Source organism: Aedes albopictus, chromosome 2 (assembly GCF_035046485.1).
Source record: "Aedes albopictus strain Foshan chromosome 2, AalbF5, whole genome shotgun sequence".
NCBI classification, from domain to species: domain Eukaryota; kingdom Metazoa; phylum Arthropoda; class Insecta; order Diptera; family Culicidae; genus Aedes; species Aedes albopictus.
The window spans coordinates 34656131-34664602 of NC_085137.1; the positions used below are offsets into that span (position 1 = coordinate 34656131).

The 8472-nt window shown below is 38.5% G+C and overlaps 2 non-coding genes across 2 annotated transcripts; one reads left to right on the forward strand and one right to left on the reverse strand.

Annotated features, from left to right (window-relative positions):
* Nucleotides 1-5554: 5554 nt before the first annotated feature.
* On the reverse strand, nucleotides 5555-5626 carry Trnae-cuc (transfer RNA glutamic acid (anticodon CUC)). Its single transcript has one exon. It is a non-coding gene; the product is annotated as a tRNA-Glu (tRNA).
* Nucleotides 5627-6805: 1179 nt separating this feature from the next.
* On the forward strand, nucleotides 6806-6877 carry Trnae-cuc (transfer RNA glutamic acid (anticodon CUC)). The gene has a single exon. It is a non-coding gene; the product is annotated as a tRNA-Glu (tRNA).
* Nucleotides 6878-8472: the final 1595 nt, after the last annotated feature.

The window sequence follows — 8472 nt, forward strand, 5'->3', positions numbered from 1 at the left end:
TGAAACGTAACGCCTCTGAACTCCGCTGAAAATCGGTTCAAACCCGCTGAAACCATCTAGAAACCCCTCGGACCCTATGTAACGTACCAGAGACTCTCCGAAACCCCTGAAAACGCCAACGTAACGCTTTTGAAACTCGCTGAAAATCCTTCTTAACTTCACGAACTGCTTCCAGAATCCCCTTAAAAATTTCATGAAATGCTTCCAAAGTCCCTCTAAATCCCTCTAAATGTAATCCTCCGAAACCACCAAAATGCCTCCGGAACGCCTCAGAAAACCCGTCGAAAATCCTCTGAAAACCTTTGTAGTGCCTTTGGAACCCCCTCAGACCCCCGAAAGCGCTTATGAAAAAAAAAAAATCAAAATTATCCATACAGAAGATCCCGGAATTCTGGGAGAAATATTTGGAAGAATCCTGAGAGGAATACCAACTGGAAGCTCGGCAGGAATTGCTGAATGAATCACAGAAGAAATCTCTGGAGTAATTAGTGGAGAAACCCCGAAAAGAATCCCTGAAAAGATCCCAGAAGAGTTTTTCAAGGAATACCAGCAGGAAAATCTAAATGGATCCCAATCTCAATGGATAGGTCTCTGAATTTATCTTGACAGATTTTTTTAAATACCAGGAGTAATCCGTAAAGTAAACCCAGCAGGAGTCCCAACTACATATATAATTCACAGAAATCCCTGAAAAAATCATTGAAGAAATTCTGGAAGGAATGATTGTAGAAATTATGAAAAAAACTAGGGAAGAATTTTTGGAGGAATTCGAGCACAAACCCCTGAAGAAATGCCGAATAGAATACCTAAAAGAATTCTTTCAGAATTTTCGAAAGCAAGCTGTGCAAAAATCCCTGATGAGATCTCAGAAGCAATCCCTATAGGCATTCTGGAGCATCTGGAAATTCCGAAAAAAAAATCCTGAAGGATTGCAAAATCTCTACACTATCCTTCATCCTACCATCTACCCAGCGTTAACATCCACCCTACTTATTACGTAGATCTCAGGGGGGTTTCAGAGGTCTGAGGGGGTTTTCGAAAGCATTGCAGAGAGTTTCAGAGGACTTTCGACGGGGTTTTCAGGCGTTACAGCTACGTTTCCAGGGGGTTTCCGAAGGTCTCACGTGCATTACATGGGGTTCGAGTGGGTCTTAAGGGGGTTTCGGAGGCATTTCAGGAAGTCTCAGAGATTTTTGGACTGGTTTTAGAGACGTTGTGGAGGCGTTTTTGGGGATTATGGAGAATCTCATGTGCTTTACATAGGGTCTAAGAAGGATTTACGGGGATTTTGAGGGCGTTTTAGGAAGTTTCATAGCATTTTCGGTGTTTGTCAGATACTTTTCGCAGGCGTTTTCGGGTGCTTATAAGGGTATCAGATGCTTTACATGGGGTCCGAGGAAGTTTAAGGGGGATTTTAGATGCATTTCAGGAAGTTTCAGGTCATTTTCGGCGTTATTCAGAGGCGTTACGGAAGCGTTACGAATAAGTTTTCGGATGTTTCGGAGACTCCTAAGTGCGTTACATGGGGTTCGAGGGGATTTTAACCGTTATGTGGCCGGCAAACTTTTTGCTTTTTTCTACACCGTGTATTTTAAACGGGTGCTGGGTACTCGGGTACCCTGCCGGCCACATAAGGGTTAAAGGCATTTCAAGGAGTTTCAGAATATTTTCTGAGGGATTTAGAGGCGTTACGGAAGGGTTACGGAGGAGTTTTCGGGGGTTTCTGAGCCTCACAGGTGCGTTACATGGGATTCGGGGGGTTTCAAGGGGATTTTGGAGGCATTTCAGGAAGTGTCAAAGCACTTTCGGTGGCATTCAGAGGCGTTACGGAAGCGTTACGGAGGAGTTTTCGGGGGTTGCGGACCGTCTCGGGTGCGTTACGTGGGGTCCGAGGGAGTTTCATGGGGATCTTGGAGGTATTTCAGGAAGTTTCAGATAATTTTTAGAGACCTCATCACAATATTATTTGAAACACCTCTGAAATACCAGTCGTGATTCTTCGAGTTCATAGCTGATTTGATTTAAAGATGTTCTTGGAACCCCCTGATACCACTCTGACCTAAAATGCCTCGAAACACCCCTGAAACCTCTGTAATCCCAATGAAACGCCCATGAAATCATCATAATCAATTTGAAATGCCTCTGAAACCCTTTTGGACGCCTTTAATATACCATAAACCCCTTGAAACTCTCTTAAATAACTCTGATATTACTCTGGAATACCTTGAAACGCTCCTCAAACCTCTTGCAATGACCTTTGAAAGCTTCTGAAATCCCTTGAATTGCCTTCCACCCGCTACCCGACCGTCTTCCACATCGTCTACCCTACACTCCACCCTACACTCCACCCTACTCTCTATCCAACCTTCTACCGTACCCTCTACTCTGACACTCTACCCTTCTACTCATCAAGCCCGATCGATAGATACCCATAATACCATAAAACTATCAAATTCGATTTGGTAGAACGAAATATTTTGCATGAGTCGTTAATTTAGATGTTAATTGACCAATTAACCTTTTGATTGTTTAAAAAAAATATGTCCTTGCTTAATGGCTTGCAGTCAAAAAAGCCCAAAATCGCACATTTTGCCCTATAAATTGAGGTATAGCTCAAAATTGTGACGTGTTAGAGCAAATCTGAGCCCGGATTCGGATTCAGCGGCCCAAAATCCTTCGGAGACACATAAGTTTGCTCTTGAGACAGACAAAAAGTTATTTTTTGTTGCGCTGTGTTATGATTCACTTTTTTTGCATTTCAAAATGGCGTCAAATATCGATTGTTGACTTTTGCTCATCAAGCCCGATCGAAAGATGTTTATATTACATGGTATCTCCATTCCGTGGCCGCCATTTTGAATTATGGTTCGCCATATTGTGTAGTGAAGTATTACCGCAATCAACAACGATCCTAACTTCAAAATAACTGACAATTCACAGGTCATTTTGACAGATGTAACATGAGCATGAAAAGGACGGCAACAAGATAGATAAAGTAGAATCAATCATCCGTCTTTTTCGTGCATGTGTGTGGTCTGTCAAAATGACCTGAGAAGTGTCAGACATTTTCATGGCTAGCTTTGTTGGTGTACTGAAGAATAAAGATCCACCGACCGCGTTGTTCTTTACTAAATCACCAAATCAAACCTCAAAAATGATTGACAAGTTATCAGGTCACATGACAGATGTAACACGAGCAAAAAGAGGAGGGCAACAAGCACGTTAAATAGAAGATAAATTTGATCTTTACCTTGCTTGTGTGTGATCTGTCAAGTGAACTGAGAATTGTCAATCTTTTTGGAGTTCAGGTATCGTGGTGTAATAGAACATTCTTAATGACACAACAAAACCTAACCTCAAAAATGTTTGACATTTCTCAGGTCACATGACAGATATAACATGAGCAAACAGGAGACGGCAACAAGGTCGGTAAAGTAGAAGATTTATTTGTCTCTTTCTTGCTTGTGTGTCATCTGTTAAGTGAACTGAGAACTGTCAACCATTTTCAAGGCGAAGTTGATTGGTGATATGAAGAATTGTCGTGAACTCGCGTCCGGCGTCTAACACATCGGCTACAAAACTGAACTTTCTGGTAGCTCGAGTTTGTTGACACATTCCACGCACCTGAAATAATTCCACGCAAAATCTTGATAATCTTCTTCAAAAAATTATAACTCGAAAACGGTTGGTTGGTAGTCTGGGCAATCTTAAACACCATATGCTGGGATTTGCTGGAATGAAGTGATTGTAGTATCAGTACTTGACACACTTTTTGATTTCCAAATTATTTCGATAAAAGCACTGCACAAATTGATTACAAACCATCAACATCGCAACCACCGCGAATTCTCAATCGAAAGGCTATTGCCCGCGCAGTATAATTCCACTCACACATCGTTCCGTTGCACATTAACGAGAACCATCAAAAATCCCGTAAGTGCTCGACAAGTGAGTGCGTGTAGATGGACGTGGATATGGAAGCCGCGAGGGATATCCCGTGGGGGCTACAATGAGTTTGAATTCAATTTGGTTGGAAAATATTTTCATATGGCTCTCCGGGCTATTGTCCGTACCGTCGTGGGTCAAAGATCTCCCAAATGGAAACGATGTGCAGTTACGCCACAAGCCAAACAAACCAGTCACTGCAAAAGCGTGTGGCACCATCGCGCGGGGTATGAGAAAGTTGTTGGGTTATATGAGGAATTTGTCCAGCTACCGAGCTTCCAGAACTGTACGCAAATCTGCCATTTTCGACGCTTTATGGTGTGTGATAAAAGATTAATGGCATCGAAATGGGTGGCCGGGGTTGACTGGACTAACAACTTTTCGGTAGGTACCCACGCTTTTATGAAGCGAATTAGATACATTTTCAGGATCAGTGATTCTCCCTTCGATGCATGAAGTGCGCTGGTTCGACGATTCGTTCACACTAAATTTAACGGGTCATTTATCTTCACCGACATAAATTGGTTTCAGGATACTAGTTGATCCTCTTCCTGGAATAATTGTTCATGGGGGAAATTCGCTACTGGATTTGTTGGGTTTCATTCGTCCAATTTCTTTTATTCGGTGTTCTAATCAAGGTTTCAATTTACTGGGAATAGCTCAGACTTTTCTCTGCTACCACTTTTTATTATATGCATGACTACACTTCCAGCATAGCTACTTGAACATTCAACCATGAATCATTCATTTTCAATTTTCTAGTTTTTCTTCACTTCCACCAATCGTCAAACAGGGACACAAAAACCATCCTGCCACGATCGCCGTCGTCGCAGCGTATAAAAATTTAAACAGAAGCTAAATAAGCGTGAAGACGTTGAATGAAAAGCGATGACAAGCAGGAAGACAACTGAGATGGCCCGGGTTCTGCCGGAACAACGGAACAACTCCTTAGCATCGCCGAACCAACCGGCGCGACGCACGAACAATGGAATCCACTATGAAGCGGATGCTTGCTCACGCCGTCCCTGCTGGATATGGTGTTCCATCTGTGATAGAAGATTTCTATCTTCACCACCGATAGTTGGTGGTTCAGTGAATCTTGAAAACAGCGCCGTTCATCTTGGTGGAAAGCCAACGATTTGGTTTGATTCAATCTTCACCGTTCTTGTACGAACGCGTGGTGAGAAATAGATTAAGTTTTCGTTCTGGGATGAAGAATTTATCTTCTTGTCTTCTTGTCTTCTTGTCTTCTTGTCTTCTTGTCTTCTTGTCTTCTTGTCTTCTTGTCTTCTTGTCTTCTTGTCTTCTTGTCTTCTTGTCTTCTTGTCTTCTTGTCTTCTTGTCTTCTTGTCTTCTTGTCTTCTTGTCTTCTTGTCTTCTTGTCTTCTTGTCTTCTTGTCTTCTTGTCTTCTTGTCTTCTTGTCTTCTTGTCTTCTTGTCTTCTTGTCTTCTTGTCTTCTTGTCTTCTTGTCTTCTTGTCTTCTTGTCTTCTTGTCTTCTTGTCTTCTTGTCTTCTTGTCTTCTTGTCTTCTTGTCTTCTTGTCTTCTTGTCTTCTTGTCTTCTTGTCTTCTAGTCTTAAAATATGTGATGCACAAAATTGCAAAAGGTTTCCCATACCGGGAATCGAACCCGGGCCTTCCGGGTGAGAGCCGGATATCCTAACCACTAGACAATATGGGACTTGTAAGATTTTAGTGTCTATTTTTCTTACTAAAAAAATGTACGAGTGTTCCACCTGAACAATGTACATATGCTGGGAATGCACACATTTTACCAACCATGCACGCCAGAAGCACAACCGAAATCTAGCTGGGTACTTACGCTCGGTTCCAGTGAGAGCGGTCTGCATGCGTTGAGCATAGAAAAAAAGGAAACTGTCCGAATGAAGTAAGGCATACTAAGTGAAGCAACGAAGTATCCTACTGCAATTTTTTTCAGCATGAAAGTGAGTATTATGCAGCATCCGTTTCAAGACACATGTGGCTTACCTGAAATAAGGACCGTGGTGTGTGATTGAAATTGAACTTTTGTTCAGCTCCAACTAGGTGTCGAATAACTCTAGAAGGAAACGCGAGTTATGATTAAACTCTGATAATAACGAAAATGGACATCATACAGGAAGATTTTACCAATTACAAACAACAGAGAATATTTCCACTAAGCGACTGCAGACCAAGAAAACGATTCTCGTGTTTTAAATGAATGTATGTATATTTTTTTTATTTGAACCTCCACTTATATGAGAACGCAAATGTCCTCGGATTTCAAGAAACAACTTTTCCATTAATTTGAGTGAAAACCAGAAGCAAGAGAATGCTGAAAACTCAATTCAGCAGGTGATTTTTCACTCCACCACGTGCAACTTGTCCCATGTTCAGAGATGTGACGTGCCTACCTACGCCGAAGCATCCGCAACCGACAGAAAAAGACGATGTGAGAAAGATTAATAAAAATCAAACACGCCGTGCCGAACCCTCAGCGGAAGGTGCTTGTACCTTTCATCATCAGGCCAAAACCTCGCTGTCTTCCCTTTTCCGCGTTTAACTGGCGAAAGTTGGTGAATGAGGTGGGAAAGAGAACCCCTTAGAAAGGCAAGCGGTGGCAAGCGGTAATGTTTAATATGTATGATACTGTGTTGTAGTAAGAAGAGAACATCCAACAAATGTAGGCCTCTGCCAAGATGACAACGACAACAACGACGCAACGGTAGCTGATGAGTCGGTGAAGCGATGAAATTTAATTTTGGAAAACTGGTGTTGGTTGGTGGTACGCACGAGTCCGCTTGTGATTAAATGTAAACATACATCGCTGGTGACGAGCAAAATTTGAGCTTTGATTCTGGCAGCACCATATGCCATGTCCCATATTGTCTAGTGGTTAGGATATCCGGCTCTCACCCGGAAGGCCCGGGTTCGATTCCCGGTATGGGAAGCTTTTTTGTACTAATTTTAAGGTATCACATTGAGAGAATGAGTGTATGATAAAAAAAAATCCGGGCCTTCTATCAAAAAGTCATTTTTGGAGTGAACATATAGCCTTTCACGAGAAGGGCAAAAATACACTTAATAAAAACAGAAATAAACAAACGTAAATGAAATACAATAAAATTAAATAACAACAATAAAAATAAAATTCAATAAGAGACAATAAAAGACAATAAAAGACAATTAAAGATAATAAAAGACAATCAAATACAATAAAAGACAATAAAAGACAATAAAAGACAATAAAAGACAATAAAAGACAATAAAAGACAATAAAAGACAATAAAAGACAATGAAAGACAATAAAAGACAATAAAGGACAATAAAAGACAATGAAAGACAATTAAAGACAATAAAAGACAATGAAAGACAATAAAATACAATAAAATACAATAAAAGGCAATAAAAGACAATAAAAGACAATAAGAGACAATAAAATACAATAAAAGACAATGAAAGACAATAAAAGACAATAAAAGACAATAATATACAATAAAAGACAATAAAAGACAATAAAAAACAATAAAAGACAATAAAATACAATAAAAGACAATATAAGACAATAAAAAACAAAAAATGACAATAAAAGACAATAAAATACAATAAAAGACAATAAAAGACAATCAAAGACAATAAAAGACAATAAAAGACAATAAAAGACAATAAAAGACAATAAAAGACAATAAAAGACAATAAAAGACAATAAAAGACAATAAAAGACAATAAAAGACAATAAAAGACAATAAAAGACAATAAAAGACAATAAAAGACAATAAAAGACAATAAAAGACAATAAAAGACAATAAAAGACAATAAAAGACAATAAAAGACAATAAAAGACAATAAAAGACAATAAAAGACAATAAAAGACAATAAAAGACAATAAAAGACAATAAAAGACAATAAAAGACAATAAAAGACAATAAAAGACAATAAAAGACAATAAAAGACAATAAAAGACAATAAAGGACAATTAAAGACAATTAAAGACAACATAAGACAATTATAGACAACAAAAGACAATAAAATACAATAAAAAACAATCAAAGACAATAAAAGACAATAAAAGACAATAAAAGACAATAAAAGACAATAAAAGACAATAAAAGACAATAAAAGACAATAAAAGACAATAAAAGACAATAAAAGACAATAAAAGACAATAAAAGACAATAAAAGACAATAAAAGACAATAAAAGACAATAAAAGACAATAAAAGACAATAAAAGACAATAAAAGACAATAAAAGACAATAAAAGACAATAAAAGACAATAAAAGACAATAAAAGACAATAAAAGACAATAAAAGACAATAAAAGACAATAAAAGACAATAAAAGACAATAAAAGACAATAATAAACAATAAAAGATAATAAAATACTATAAAAGACAATAAAATACAATAAATGTCTATATAAGACAAAAATTCTTTGTCTTGTTGTCTGCTTGCATTAACATCGACTTGCGTGTCGCAATCCCGTTAATTAACCCAGCATGTAAAAACTGAACATCTTTGCCTCCATTAGCCTACATATTTATTTC